Source organism: Crinia signifera, chromosome 2 (genome assembly GCF_055691185.1).
Source record: "Crinia signifera chromosome 2, ASM5569118v1, whole genome shotgun sequence".
NCBI lineage: Eukaryota > Metazoa > Chordata > Amphibia > Anura > Myobatrachidae > Crinia > Crinia signifera.
The window spans coordinates 5,909,651-5,926,623 of NC_139218.1; the positions used below are offsets into that span (position 1 = coordinate 5,909,651).

Consider the following 16,973-nt stretch of genomic DNA (forward strand, 5'->3'; position numbering starts at 1 on the left):
CAACAGCACAGGTAACAGCAGCACAATGCTCAGTACACAATACAGCTGGGATGTAGGGAAGCAGAGGAGGTGTCCGTGTACTACCAGGGGCAGCACGTGCACAGATGTTATTCCGTGTCTCCGGACGTAAGGTGCGGACAGTCCCAGCGCACGTGCACAGATGTTATTCCGTGTCTCCGGGTGTAAGGTACGGACAGTCCCAGCGCACGGGCACAGATGTTATTCCGTGTCTCCGGGCGTAAGGTGCGGACAGTCCCAGCGCACGGGCACAGATGTCATTCCGTGTCTCCGGGCGTAAGGTGCGGACAGTTCCAGCGCACGTGCACAGATGTTATTCCGTGTCTCCGGACGTAAGGTGCGGACAGTTCCAGCGCACGTGCACAGATGTTATTCCGTGTCTCCGGGCGTAAGGTGCGGACAGTCCCAGCGCACAGGCACAGATGTCATTCCGTGTCTTCGGTCATAAGGTGCGGACAGTTCCAGCGCACGTGCACAGATGTTATTCCGTATCTCCGGGCGTAAGGTGCGGACAGTCCCAGCGCACGGGCACAGATGTCAATCCGTGTCTCCGGGCGTAAGGTGCGGACAGTCCCAGCACAGATGTCATTCCGTGTCTCCGGGCGTGTAACGATCAGATCAGGTGATCGATCAAATTAACGTATGCCTCCTGTTATGATTATCTGTTCAATCAATGTATGTCTGGTATGTTTGGTAAAATCATGCCGCCTGTGATTATTATGTGGGAGATCAGAACATGTCATGTATTATGTGTGTGGACTGTTGGTGACCCAGGGAGTGTAGCCATCTGTGGACTCCTCTGGAGTTAGGATGTCAGATAAGATCTGAAGACCCCTCATAAACCAGATTGAGGGGGAGAGCAATAGTGTCCAGCCAACAGGCCAAAGTTGCTCTGGCCCTCCACTAAATTACCTCTTATCACATGAGGAATGTATAAAATCTACTTCAAAGCAGGGACAAATTCTTTATGGGAAAGATCCTATATCTAGGGACTTTCACTAGGCTCAGCAAGGGAATGGTTAAAAATCCCAAGGGTGGGAGGGATGAGGGAGTATTCAAGGTATAACTAAGACCCTTCTCCCTATAGTCAGTGTCACTACCTGGGGGTCTAGCAAACAGGCTGTAAGCGACCAGAGATTTCTTGTGGAGAACCCCCCCACGTCAGGATTGGTACTTAGGTGTAAGATACGGTTCTGTCATTTTTCCCGTTTATTTTATTTCTGAAATTGCATTTAAACTCGTGTGTACTTTTAAAATCATTGTAAAATCTTGTAACTATTTTCTAAAGCTCTGTAGTATTTCTAGGAATAAATAATACATATTCTCAGTCCTGGTTCTGTGTTCTTAAGACTCATTAGCCTCAGTGCGAGAAATTCCTGTCACGGAATTTCATGTCTCTGGGTGTTAGGTGCGGACAGACCCAGCGCACGGGCACAGATGTCATTCTGTGTCTTCAGGCGTAAGGTGCGGACAGTCCCAGCGCACGGGCACAGATGTCATTCCGTGTCTCCGGGCATAAGGTGCGGACAGTCCCAGTGCACGGGTACAGATGTCATTCCGTGTCTCCGGGCGTAAGGTGCGGACAATACCAGCGCACGGGCACAAATGTCATTCAGTGTCTCCGGGCTTAAGGTGCGTACAGTCCCAGCTCACAGGCACAAATGTCATTCAGTGTCTCCGGGCGTAAGGTGCGTACAGTCCCAGCTCACGGGCACAGATGTCATTCCGTGTCTCCGGGTGTAAGGTGCGGACAGTCCCAGCGCATGGGCACATATGTCATTTAGTGTCTCCGGGCGTAAGGTGCGACAGTCCTAGCGCACAGGAACAGAAGTCATTCCGTGTCTCCGGGTGTAAGGTGCAGACAGTCCCAGCGCACGGGCACAGATGTCATTCCGTGTCTCCGGGTGTAAGGTGCGGACAGTCCCAGCGCACAGGCACAGATGTCATTCTGTGTCTCCGGCATAAGGTGCGGACAGTCCCAGCGCACAGGCTCGGATGTCATTCCGTGTCTCTGGGTGTAAGGTGCGGACAGTCCCTGCGCACGGGCACAGATGTCATTCTGTGTCTCTGGGTGTAAGGTGCGGACAGTCCCTGCGCACAGGCACAGATGTTATTCCGTGTCTCCGGGTGTAAGGTGCGGACAGTCCCAGCGCACGCGCACAGATGTCATTCCGTGTCTCCGGGCGTAAGGTGCGGACAGTCCCCGTGCATGGGCACAGACATCATTCCGTGTCTCCGGCTGTAAGGTGCGGACAGTCCCAGCGCACGGGCACAGATGTCATTCCGTGTCTCCGGGTGTAAGGTGCGGACAGTCCCAGCGCACGGGCACAGATGTCATTCCATGTCTCCAGGCGTAGGGTGCGGACAGTCCCAGCTCACGGGCACAGATGTCATTCCGTGTCTCCGGGCGTAAGGTGCGGACAGGCCCAGCGCATGGGTACAGATGTCATTCCGTGTCTCCGGGCGTAAGGTTCGGACAGTCCCAGCACACAGGCACAGATGTCATTCCGTGTCTCCAGGCGTAAGTTGCGGACAGTCCCAGCTCACGGGCACAGATGTCATTCCGTGTCTCCGGGCGTAAGTTGCGGACAGACCCAGCGCACGGGCACGGATGTCATTCCGTGTCTCCGGGCATAAGCTGCGGACAGGCCCAGCGCACGGGCACAGATTTCATTCCGTGTCTCCGGGCGTAAGGTGCGGACAGTCCCAGCACACAGGCACAGATGTCATTCCGTGTCTCCGGGCGTTAGGTGTGGACAGACCCAACGCACAGGCACAGATGTCATTCCGTGTCTCCGGGTGTAAGGTGCGGACAGTCCCAGCTCACAGGTACAGATGTCATTCCGTGTCTCCGGGCGTAAGGTGCGGACAGTCCCAGCTCACGGGCACAGATGTCATTCCGTGTCTCCGGGCGTAAGGTGCGGACATACCCAGCGCACGGGCACGGATGTCATTCCGTGTCTCCGGGCGTAAGGTGCGGACAGTCCCAGCGCATGGGTATAGATGTCATTCCGTGTCTCCGGGCGTAAGTTGCGGACAGTCCCAGCTCACGGGCACAGATGTCATTCCGTGTCTCCGGGCGTAAGGTGCGGACAGACCCAGCGCACGGGCACGGATGTCATTCCGTTTCTCCGGGCATAAGGTGCGGACAGGCCCAGCGCACGGGCACAGATGTCATTCCGTGTCTCCGGGCGTAAGGTGCGGACAGTCCCAGCACACATGCACAGATGTCATTCCGTGTCTCCGGGCGTTAGGTGTGGACAGACCCAACGCACAGGCACAGATGTCATTCCGTGTCTCCGGGTGTAAGGTGCGGACAGTCCCAGCGCACAGGCACAGATGTCATTCTGTGTCTCCGGCATAAGGTGCGGACAGTCCCAGCGCACAGGCTCGGATGTCATTCCGTGTCTCTGGGTGTAAGGTGCGGACAGTCCCAGCACACAGGCACAGATGTCATTCCGTGTCTCCGGGCGTAAGTTGCGGACAGTCCCAGCGCACGTGCACAGATGTTATTCTCTATCTCCGGGCGTAAGGTGCGGACAGTCCCAGCGCACGTGCACAGATGTTATTCCGTGTCTCCGCGTGTAAGGTGCGGACAGTCCCAGCGCACAGTCACAGATGTCATTCCGTGTCTCCGGGCGTATGGTGCGGACAGACCCAGCACACAGGCACAGATGTCATTCCGTGTCTCCGGGTGTAAGAGGCGGACAGACCCAGGGCACGGATGTCATTCTGTGTGTCCGGGTGTAAGGTGCGGACAGACCCAGCCACAGGCACGGATGTCATTCCGTGTGTCCGGGCGTAAGTTGCGGACAAACCCAGTGCACGGGCACGGATGTCATTCCGTGTCTCTGGGCGTAAGGTGCGGACAGTCCATGCGCATGGGCACAAATGTCTATATTCCACAGGATATTTGACCATGGACTTTTTTATGGAATATTTTAAGGTGTCATGTACGGTTTACATTTGTATTTATTTTATTTAATGTTAGCACATTTTATGAAGCACAGGAACAGGAATTCTTCCTACTTCCTGTGTATAGGGTATATAAACCCCATCCCATGCACTCCTTTGTACACTTGAAAAAGATCCCAGAGTGGATAGAAACGCGTTGTGTGCTATCAGAGGAAGGTGATCGCTTGCTGACTGCTGCCATCTAGATCGGGACCTTGGCTAAAGACACTCCCTGGCTGGATCGTCCGGAAGACCCCCCAGGTTGTAGAACTCCACGTTTCACCATTGTTCCTCTATATGGCAGTTACAGTGATTACTTTGTGTTCATTTTATTTTGTATGACATGTACTTCTGGATGTGGAAGACATTAAAGTTTTTATGGTCCATGCAGAGTGGTCTGAAAGATACCTTGATGTGAATAGCACAGCACTTATATCAGTGAGTTGGGGTAAGCATTCCCTTGGTAACATCATTTGTTTCCCCATTGAAAGATACCTTGATGTGCGAATATAACATCCACACATTCTGAGTTGGGGTACGCATCAAAAACTAAAGATACCTTGATGTGTTTAATAACCACATCTTTGATGTGAGTCTGGGTACGCTAATCATCATATCCCATTTTTGGTGGAGGAAACAGTTGCACAAATCCCGCCCACCTGCACGGGTGCAAAAACCAACTTTTTGTATGGACAGATTTCAATTACATGATTCCTTTGTCTTTTGCATGAATTAACATCATTGAAATTCGACTACAAGGACTTTCTGTTCCATTCATCTGTTCAATAAGATCACCTAATGAACAGAAGGGAAGTACTGTATTTTTTGTTATCAGCGCTAGAGGGTTTCCACTTAAAAATGTGTGTGGTATAGTATGGGAATTAGTGCGGACATTCCCAGTGCACAGGCACAGATGTCATTCCGTGTCTCTGGGTGTAAGGTGCGGACAGTCCCTGCGCACGGGCACAGGTGTCATTCTGTGTCTCTGGGTGTAAGTTGCGGACAGTCCCTGCGCACAGGCACAGATGTCATTCTGTGTCTCTGGGTGTAAGTTGCGGACAGTCCCTGCGCACAGGCACAGATGTTATTCTGGGTGTAAGGTGCGGACAGTCCCAGAGCACGCGCACAGATGTCATTCCGTGTCTCCGGGCGTAAGGTGCGGACATTCCCAGTGCACGGGCACAGATGTCATTCCGTGTCTCCGGGCGTAAGGTGCGGACAGTCCCAGCGCACAGGCACAGATGTCATTCCGTGTCTCCAGGCATAAGGTGCGGACAGTCCCAGCGCACGGGCACAGATGTCATTCCGTGTCTCCAGGTGTAAGGTGCGGACAGTCCCTGCGCACAGGCACAGATGTCATTCCGTGTCTCCGGGTGTAAGGTGTGGACAGTCCCAGCGCAAGGGCACGGATGTCATTCTGTGTCTCCGGGCATAAGGTGCGGACAGCCCCAGCGCACGGGCACAGATGTCATTCCGTGTCTCCGGGTGTAAGGTGCGGACAGTCCCAGCGCACGGGCACAGATGTCATTCTGTGTCTCCGGGCGTAAGGTGCGGACAGTCCCTGCACACAGGCACAGATGTCATTCTGTGTCTCCGGGTGTAAGGTGCGGACAGTCCCCGCGCACGGGCACAGATGTCATTCCGTGTCTCCGGGCGTAAGGTGCGGACAGTCCCTGCACACAGGCACAGATGTCATTCCGTGTCTCCGGGCGTAAGGTGCGGACAGTCCCTGCACACAGGCATAGTATGGGAATTAGTGCTGACTATCCTGCATCAAATACAATAGCATGCACTTAGATAACGCCCCCCCCCCCCTCACGTATTATTCCGCAGACACGGCAGATGAGCCCCTGGAGGCCAGTCTGGACTACAAGTCCCAGCTGCATTGGATGGGTGCAGGTATCTGTGGTTCTGATGGTAATTTGTGGGCGATGCTGCAGTGTCTGAGTAATAACCTTGGAGATTGACACAGAACGTCCGCTGTCAGTGCCGGACGTCTCATGCGCTGCAGATAAACACTGGAACTGAGCGGTGCTGAAGGTCGTTACATGCGTGTCAGGGGACCGCACAGAAATCACATGCGCTCTGCAATCTCCATATTAACTAACAATAATAAACAGAGCAGATTTCCTTCATATATTGATCAATGCTATACAGTCTGCAGCCCCGGCAAGGGTCTCCGCTTTCTGCAGGTTACAGTGGCGTCACTAGGGGGGTGCAGCCCGCGCTATGGCGTCACCAGAGCTGCACTCACACACCAGCACACCACATTCCCGCCGCCAAATAGCAGCAAATGAGAAGCACTGATGTACTGGAGTCAATTTACTTATATATTAATATACAACAGTTTTCCCTCTATTTCTCATTTATTTCAATGAGACAAGGCGCCCATTTTTGAGTTTTTGTCGCCAATGCTGAAGGGGGACATTTTTTGATATACATATTAATATTAAGCTTAGATAATAAATCGGCCAGTTCTCTGCCACATATAATTATTATTATTTTTTTAATACTTTTTATTGAGAAGTTTTCATGTCAGGTATACATAACTCAAAGTCTGCAGTACGTACAAATCGTAAATCATTACAATATAACATCAAATATGAAGCATTGTGACATTTCTAGTTAGTCTTTTTCTATAATCAAGTTATTTCGTGACTAAAATATTATTATAACAACTTGTACATAATGCATCAATTCAAAGCTTTTATCTAAAAATTTGACAATTTGACAATAGACCTAAGACATAGGAGGTGGGGGAGGGAAAGGGGGAAGCATCAGTGGTGAAACAATATCTCACTTTTTATATATATACTGTATATGTTCAAATACAGATATGCCCAAGTACATCGTGGCTGCGTTGCGCATAAAGTGCGCTATGCAAATCGCGCATGGATCGCGCCTGCTATAGTCCCGTCATAGATCGCGTTATAACGTAACGTAATCTTGTAAATGTAACCTGCAGTTACACTCATTGACCACCAGATGTCACTTTTCCCAAACTGTACTGTAAAATTCTCTTCTACAAAACAGTTGCTGCCACGACTTTACACTACGGATTTTGGCCCTCATTCAGGTTCAGGTGCTCGCATGCACATTCGCAAGCACTCTTGCGGGAAAAACCACATGCACGCATCGGGTGAAGGCACGCCTACAGCGCTTGCGAAATCATTCGCACGCAACCATGCAAGTAAGGGGGGTGGTCTTTCGCTGTGCGTACGTGTAACTGGTCGCACGCGCCCACACATTTGCGCACGCACACTCACCTCTAGCTGCTAACGAACATGCTCTACTCCCCAAATGTTAGCAAACCAAATACTAGTATGCACGCAGCAAACATCCACGCACACATCAATTAAATCACATCACCCTCCTCAATCATTTCCATGTGCTGGATACAATCATCAACTTTGCAAGCAAATTACATTGACACAATAGAGGTGAATTTAATCATGTTTCCTCATTATCTAAAGTGGCTTCCCTAATAAGTAGCAAAAGGAACATACTACTTATCCCTCAGTACATTTATATTTAATATGTTTACATGTGTAACTGTAATAAATGGCTATGAGTACCCACAATGTGTTGTTTATGTGTATGTGTTAAGTTATGGCCTTAATTATGGTGTTCCTATATTTTACTATGTCAACCTACCCTGATGTGATGTGTGAAGTGTTACTGTAAGTACTTCAATCATTCATGCATCTCGACTATGTGTTGATTTCACATACAGGCCACATTATTACGCAAGCAACATTGCTAACACTTTCCTTTTAATTTGCTATATAACTGACACTACACATCTGTATGTACCTGTTGTTAGTACCATTCTTACATATTGGTCCGAAATAAAACGCACACAAATTCCCAAACAAGTTAAACTGCCACTTTACTTGCCAAACTTTTTGGGGTATAATTAACATAACATCAACATAAATAAAATAAACATTAAAATTAAATCAGCTCTTGCAGACGCTCCAAGAGAATGGCCAAATAAATTAAAGTGAGCTGTATTTCCCAAAATACTTCGCCCACGGGCTCCTGTTGCTGATCAGTGTCTGTGGGGAATGGAAACAGAACAGTATAAATATTATATCATATACATAAAGTATTTTTGGTACTCTTTACTTAGAAGGGCGCCCACGATTTTGATCGTGGGCATCGTTAGTAAAAAATCTCGGGCATCTCGGGCATTGAATGCACTAAAAAATCGGGTGCGATCAACCGACGAGATGCCCGAGATTTCCCATAGGGAACAATGTTAAATGTCTCAATTGACCCAATTTTCCTGTTCAATGCCTCAATTGACCCGATTTTTCCATAGGAAACAATGTTAAATGGGCCACAGAGGCCAAATAGGCACCCTGAAGTGTATAATGGCCACCCGAATTGTTAACGCCACCCCACGATCAACGTCAACCCGATGCGTGGCAAGCGCAGCGAGCCCGCGAGGGGCGGCGGTACGCATCCTACGACCTTTTCATACCCCCACTATCCACGTCGGCGTGGAGTTGAGAATAGAAAGTGTGGCGAGCGCAGCGAGCCACCGAGCCCGAAGCGTGGCGAGCGCAGCGAGCCCCGCGAGGGTACGCGGACAGCTGTGAAGCCCGCGAGGGGACGCGGATACCTGTGAAGGTATCCGCGTCCGCTCGCCACGCTTCGGGCTCGGTGGCTCGCTGCGCTCGCCACACTTTCTATTCTCAACTCCACGCCGACGTGTATAGTGGGGGTATGAAAAGGTCGTAGGACGCGTACCGCTGCGCTCGCCACGCTTCGGGTTGACGTTGATCGTGGGGTGGCGTTAACAATTCGGGTGGCCATTATTCACTTCAGGGTGCCTATTTGGCCTCTGTGGCCCATTTAACATTGTTTCCTATGGAAAAATTGGGTCAATTGAGGCATTGAACAGGAAAATCGGGTCAATTGAGACATTTAACATTGTTCCCTATGGGAAATCTCGGGCATCTCGTCTGTCGCATTGCACCTGATTTTTTAGTGCATTCAATGCCCGAGATGGCCGAGATGGGCGCCCTTCTAAGTAAAGAGTACCGTATTTTTGTATGTTAAGATATGATTAGTTTTCCAGTGAATGGTGAAGGCCACATACATTTACACCAACATTGAAGAAGGGGCTGCTGTGGACATGCTCCTAACTACTATGATGTGTCCACACACATACATTTTACATACCAGCAAACTTAGCATTAATGTAGGCTGCATCACAATTGGGTTCTTTTAGCTGGGTGGAATTGCATCAAACCTCAGAAGGGACATATGCTCCTGTTTTCGGCTGCTGTCATTTTGTAACATTTACCACACATTATTGTTCAAGTTGTTTGTCATTGCTGTACAATGTATGGCCCTTCTGCTTTTTTACTACTGCATGCCTCAGCATGGCCTGTCATCGAATTAAGCATACCTCCCAACTTTTGGCTCGAAGAAATAGGGACACTCGCGCGGCGAAGCCGCGCGAGCTTCCGAAAAGGGGGCGGGGCGTATGCAAATGAGGGCGCGGCTTATGCTAATTAGCCGCGACCTCATTTTCATACGAGAATAGACGCTGTGCGCATGCGCACAGCGTCTATTCTACTAGATTGGGGGTCTCCCAACTGTCACCCCCCCCCGCAGCGGGACAATGCCTGCCGCGGGTGGGACAGAGGGACAGGACCTGAAAATCGGGACTGTCCCTCTAAAATCGTGACAGTTGGGAGGTATGAATTAAGTAGTCAATATGGAAATGTGTGTAGCACATCATGCTGGAAACTACACTTCTGAAGCAGCTTGGCCCACATAAATAGCACACCACTACTCTACAATATAGAATGAGTTGACGCTATAGATTTTAAGCTTTCAAGCAGGCCCCAGCAACCTTTTGTCTGTCTTGGATTTGGCTGTGTTTCCTATCAATGTTTAAATTGTGAAGCACACTGGATGGTGCTGCACTGCACATGAATCTTATTGTTTATCATTTTTTTGACATAGTTACTGTTATGTGTGGGCAATTACTGAAGGTATGAGGCCTGTCTGCACACAATTTATGTTTCAAGGGGCACTTGGATTCTGGAGGTGAACACCCCACAGGTCAGGGTTGCACTGCAGTGATTGTGTTGACTGAAAAATGATTTTGCCTGCACATATGTGTGTGTTGTGATTGGTAATTAGTAGCTCTTTGTGTAAAGACATTAGGCACATATATTACTTACGGATGCCAGTCCCATCCTGCTCACTGTTGGATGTGACATGATGGTGGAATATGGGCTTAAAAGGAGGGATGAGGCTGGAATGGGATTTGGGGTAATGGTGATGGGTTGTGTTGGTGATTGGTAGGGGTTGGGGGTGTGTGGTGGGGAGTAGTAGGGGGGAGCAAAAGGGGGTAGTGGTGGGTTGGTGGGGGATAGGGTGTTGGAGGGGGAATGGGAGGTGGAGGGGGGTGGGGAATGGGAGGGGGATGGGGTGTTGGAGGGGGAATGGGAGGTGGAGGGGTGGGGAATGGGAGGGGGATGGGGTGTTGGAGGGGGAATGGGAGGTGGAGGGGGGTGGGGAATGGGAGGGGGGTGGGGTGTTGGAGGGGGAATGGGAGGTGGAGGGGGGTGGGGAATGGGAGGGGGGTGGGGTGTTGGAGGGGGAATGGGAGGTGGAGGGGGGTGGGGTGTTGGAGGGGGAATGGGAGGTGGAGGGGGGTGGGGAATGGGAGGGGGATGGGGTGTTGGAGGGGGAATGGGAGGTGGAGGGGGGTGGGGAATGGGAGGGGGATGGGGTGTTGGAGGGGGAATGGGAGGTGGAGGGGGGTGGGGAATGGGAGGGGGATGGGGTGTTGGAGGGGGAATGGGAGGTGGAGGGGGGTGGGGAATGGGAGGGGGGTGGGGTGTTGGAGGGGGAATGGGAGGTGGAGGGGGGTGGGGAATGGGAGGGGGATGGGGTGTTGGAGGGGGAATGGGAGGTGGAGGGGGGTGGGGAATGGGAGGGGGGTGGGGTGTTGGAGGGGGAATGGGAGGTGGAGGGGGGTGGGGAATGGGAGGGGGATGGGGTGTTGGAGGGGGAATGGGAGGTGGAGGGGGGTGGGGAATGGGAGGGGGGTGGGGTGTTGGAGGGGGAATGGGAGGTGGAGGGGGGTGGGGAATGGGAGGGGGATGGGTTAGATGAGTTGCTGTTGGATCTGGTCCTGCTGGTGGGCTCCTCTTCCTCCTGGGTTTGGGCCCGTGCCCTTTCCACCTCTGCCTGGTATGCCCTGGCTCTTGCTGCAATGTCAGTGATGGGTCAGGGGTCATTCAAGGTGGATGAATAGGAAAGGGAAATGGAAAGTACAATTAGTCATGTGATCTGCATACACACTTGAGGCTTCTTTCATTGTCTAACTTTCAAACACAATCCAATAAAGCGACACACCTCACCCATATACACTGTTCACCACACAAAAACACCCATCTATACCCATGTACACCCATATTGGCCCATATACACACTCACCATATATACACACAGAACACAATTCACCAAATTGCAAAACTAACATTAACTATAGATATATTCTTCCAGATACCCACGCACAGAGAAACATTCTTTTATATTTTACAAACACATGCGTACATTTTGCCATAAATACATATACTTACATCGGCGGATGTACCCGCGGATACGTGATAGCAGCTCCGGCTGCCGGCGCCGCAAGTCCGACCACCGGCGTTCGAGTTGGCCGATATTACAGCGTACTCCCGTAGTCAAATATATTCTGCGGCGGGCAGCATTGTATGCCCGCCGCTTCTCCGCATTTGAGATATAAGGAGTCGTGGGCCCCAGCCGCTGATCCATTACCTGGACCAGGGCGAGGAGCTCGCGTTTGCGGAAGGGTGGTGCCCTGCTAGTTGCCATATTGGGTGTGGCGCAGTTATTAATTGCAGGTGCCTATATAAGTGTGGGTGATCAGTGATTGGTCAGAAATCTGTGTCTTTTGCTGATAACTTTATTAGGCCATTTCAAATTGACAGAATGTATGCGAATCAAAATTTTCGCAATACCTTCGGATATGCCCAGGCGAACATACACTTATGCATTCAAATTACACGCCCTTTCTATATGCCGTATGGCCAAATATGCAACCACTACTACAGTATGCGTTCATACACATAACCGCACACGAAATTCAGGTGTGTAATGTACACCTGTGATGACATTTGTAATTGCATGTTACACAAAGTTGTTATATTGAACCCCCATAATCTATTTGTGACACCTAGTACAGCTTTCAATTACTCATCATTTCACCTTGTACAACCATGCAAACATGTAACATGATCCATACTGTATATAAAGAATACTCGTCACAAATATCTCTCAACAAGTGTCATCTGAAAACATACATATCTGTTATCTCGGGTATTCTCACACCATCACTATCACTACTAGTATAGTCCTATCACTATCAGTACTATACTGACCCACACAGACACAAGTGAAAATGCAAAACTTTATTGTGCACAACCCTATTTGTCACATCTCCAAACTGTCACTAGTGCAAACATAGCAGCTACATTAGTTTTTAAGCAGGTTCAGCAATGGGAACACACAGCAAGCAGCATCCCTTAGGTGCACTGGAACATCCCGCAGCATTGCCACAAATGCATGTCTTCTCTGTGTTGCACCTGGAAAGGATAGAAAGAATGGCCATTAGAGTGAGTTCTAAACGACATATACTTGTCTTTGATGACACACACATACACACCAACACATCTGCTGACACACACATCCTCCATTTTGTGCAATAATATTGACATTCCATCTGCCCAGCAGATCACAACCCTGCCTGCCCTTCAGTTTGTGTGCCAGTATCCTGGTTGTGGCTAGTGGTGGCCTCTGGGGATGGTGTGTTGGACAATCTGCTTGATGAGTTCAGCTACAAGGATAGGGAAATTTACCACATTATTTAATACACATTCCAATACATACATCGAAGATATTGTAACAGAACAACATCACATATATATTGGTTCATGTAATCACACATCTGATCTGGAAATGTGTTTTAACAAGATTTACATGGTTCATCCACATAAATGTTCTTCGGGAATGTGGGTAGTACTTGTAAATATGGTGTCAAACACTGTTATTCAACCTACCTGAAAAAACGTGACACCACAGAGTCACGCAGGGCGTACCCACGCACATTTTGTGGGTGTCTGTAGCGGCAGGGGGCACCGTCGTGTGGCTCAGGTGGATGGACTTCCTCCGCAGGGAAGGGGACCGATCTCGTTACAGCTATGTTGTGTAGCAAACAACACAACCCCACAATCTTTGCCACCATGGCTGGCGCATACTGGAGGTCACCACCAGTGCGATGGAGCACACGAAATCTGCCCTTCAGGAGGCCAATGGTGCGCTCCACCACTTGCCTGGTGGCGACATGGGCCGTATTGTATGACTCCTGTGGGCCTGGATTGGGGGAGCTGTAAGGAGTTAGGAGCCAGGGCGTACAAGGGTAACCGGAGTCACCCAAAATCCACATGTCAGGTCCTTCCAGCTCTTTTAATCTTTGCCAGATCCTGGTTTGACGGATGACATAGGAGTCATGGCCACTTCCCGGAAAGTTGGAGTTAAAGGCCAGGATCTCAAGGGATGGCCCACACACCACCATCACGTTCAGGGAATGGAACATCTTCCGATTACGGAAGATGTGCTCAGTACGTGATGGTGGTACAAAGGGTACATGTGTCCCATCCACAACACCTATCCCATTAGGGAAACCTGCAAGGTGGTGAAATTGCAGTTTTACCCTATCCAGAGAGTCCTGGTCAAATGGCATGGCCATGAAGTGGCCCTTGCGTCGAAACATGGCCAACATTACACTCCTCAGGATCCTACTGAAAGTAGGTTGGGAAACTCCTGCAAGCACTGCCACCACTTGCTGGAAAGACCCTGAGGCGCAGAAATGCAACACCGCCAACCACTGTGTGAGAGGCGGAATTGCTGTTGGGAGCCGGTGACTACTTTCCAGACCACTCTCTATTAATGAGAGAATGTCTAGGATCACATGCGGTGGTAACCGGTACCTAGTTTGTACCTCATCATCAGGCATCCCAAAGAGGGTCACACGTGTGCGGAATATTTTAGCACGCCCCAGCCTCCTTCCTCGAAGAGGTTGAGCCACACGTTGGTCCAGTTGCCACACACCCACATGTATGGCGACCACTTGACTCTGTAAAGACAAATGGAAAAAATTTAGTGACAGGAACCACAAACACATACACACAAACGCACACACCACAAGCAACATAACACATACGGGCAAAGGATGGCTGAATAGATCCATATATGACCACAGTCCTGTAAAAGGGGATGTGTACACCAAAAGCCATTAACACACACGCTTACATGATATTACATTATGTCATTAGGTCACAATACACACAATGAAACTAGCAAATAAGGTAGCAAGCACATGAAATTTAGCATGCAGAAAGAAGTTGCCCTTAGTATGAAGATAAAGGTTCTGTAAAGAGTAATTTACCTTATGAGACAGCAGAAACACCACAAATGATACACCAGTAGCTGGCCAAATCAAATATCCTAAGGGTAAAGTGATGCAATTAAATATCACATTAAAATAGGTGACAGAACCATACAATCACTACCAAAACACCTGTTCACACATGCATTGTAACATACATATGGATATCTCTGTATGCATTGCAGACATTACAAAAAGTATTAATCATTACTAGCTAAATGTAGCAACATTCAAAGTGCTAATATGTGGCCACTAAACTTACCCTCTGGTACAATGCGTTCTGCTCCTGCAAAACCGCCACCGTCAACAAACATATAGGATAGCAAGTGTGGGTAAACGGGACAATCTGCTCTTTTATAGGCACACAGCATGTGTTTGGCGTTCTCGGGCAAAATTATGCGCTCGTGAGCAAATAACAAAAAATGGCATGGATTGTGAAGAGTACACACCTATTGTATCAAAGATAGCACACACATGCATTCAACATTCCACACATGTCATGCACATAATAACAGTGACATATGAGAGTGCACTGCAAACTAAACTTATAGCCATTATGCTAAACCATGACCAACAACACCAGGTTTTACCTGCTACCGCAGGTGTGGACGTGCTAACGCAGGTGTGTCTGGCGTGCTTGCGAAAACACACTCCAGACCACAACTATAAATGGCCACATAAACACATGACACATTTACAAGGTGAATGACTTCTGAATCAGAAGGAGAGGTCACCTCTGACCACGAGGCTATTATAGAGAGACTAACTTCCATCACTGCAAGGCTGATGGAGAGGAGCAGACGTGAGGAGGGTGAAAGGGCAGCAGCAACACAGCCTGTAATTGCAAGCAGTTTGCCATCAACCCAAGCACACTCCGTGGGTGATGGAGTGGCAGCCCAAACTCCAGCTGCATGTCCAGGACCAAGCAATGTTGGGAGTATGGATGTGGCAAGCAGAAGCCGAAACACACCCTTTTCAAAGGCTGAGCTGGGCATTTTAGTGCCAAGAGCACGTGACCTGATTGAATTTGGCCCGAAAAAAATGACCCCCAACACCAAAGACAAGCTGTGGAAAGAGATCACTGATGAAATTAATAAGGTGTCCCATCAGGGCCGGGATTGGCAGCATGTTAAGCGCAGGCAAGTGTGTTTTGCTGTATGTGCAAATTATTACAGAGGTATTCTATAAATATTAGACATTTGGACAACAGTGTGCACCTGTTAACACTGTACTGAGTGAAGATGACAGGGTGTTTGTGATGTAATATATAAATATATAATGTAGTACATGTGTAGTAATTCAATATGTGCAGCCCTTCCCAATTGAGATCCTTCAGATTTTGAGGAAGTACACATCCCAGCATGGCTTGCTTCAGCATGGCCACATAGCAAAAGTTATGCTACGCATCCTGGGATGTGTACTTCGCCCACATCTGGAGGCCCGCAATTGCACAGGGCTTAATATGTACCACCATCACAATGTAGAATTTGTGAAACGTAGTATAAAAGGTCTACCATTTGTACTGGCTCACATTGAAGCATGTGATTCCTAACACACTTGTGCTTGATACACATGATTACATCTGAAATATCTGTTTCATATGTCCATATGTATGTTTTGAACATCGGCAGGTGGCAGGATTACAAATCCCGGCTAAAGAGAAAGCTGTCTGAGCGTTGGAAAGCTAGCCAGAAAACTGGGGGGGGACATTTGCCCGAACACCTACAGCTCACACCTCTAGATGAGTTGGCACAAGAGTGCATTACCATGGAGGAGATACAAGGGGTGTCGACAATGGACAGCGAACTGCAGGGGGATGAGTTTGGGGCTGAGCTAGGAGGTAAATGTTTTTTATTAATGATAACTTATTTGTACAAGGGTGAATGTGATGAAACTGATATTTTCTCCTTGCTTGACAGATAGAAATACTGAAGTTGAGACTTCTGCACCTCAAACACCTCCAAGCAATGCTGCCGACGGCACAGCACCAGTGGACAGGGCTAAACTGGAGCAGGTGCTGGGTGACATCCGTCAGCAGGGACGCACAACTGTGGAAGGGCAGGCCCAGATGCTGCAGGTGATGTCCACCATTGCAGAATGCCTTCAGGGCATCCACCATGAGATGAAGCGCCTCAACGACCATCGCGACACACAAACATCAGCCCCTCAGGGTACACCAGCAGCTTCTGCCCCACCTGGGGAAGGTCAAAATCAACCCCCAATAACCAGCAGACGCAGGTCTGGTCGACCCACAAAAGGTGGTATCCCAAAACGAGGACGAAAATAATTTCATTGTGTGTTGTGATATAATTTGGCATTAAAAAAATTCACTTTTTATTGTATCTTGCATATGCAATAAAAATTATGATTACAATTAACATGTGTGACATGTGTTGTGTTGCAAAGGAAGTATCTGATATCTATGTTGCATGTGAGGTGACACATGTCGACTAATGTTCACAGGGGCAACATGCTAAATATAGCAGAGTAGAAATGACAA

At 49.1% G+C, this 16,973-nt stretch overlaps 1 long non-coding RNA gene across 2 annotated transcripts; it reads right to left on the minus strand.

Moving 5' to 3' along the window:
- Positions 1-13,888: 13,888 nt before the first annotated feature.
- On the minus strand, positions 13,889-14,838 carry LOC146058652 (uncharacterized). 2 transcript variants are annotated; one of them, XR_014469879.1, is made up of 4 exons: positions 14,736-14,838; positions 14,474-14,532; positions 14,249-14,289; positions 13,889-14,161 (listed from the first exon to the last, which is right to left on the minus strand). It is a non-coding gene; the product is annotated as an uncharacterized LOC146058652 (long non-coding RNA). The 2 variants fall into 2 exon arrangements; XR_014469880.1 differs by lacking the exon at positions 14,249-14,289.
- Positions 14,839-16,973: the final 2,135 nt, after the last annotated feature.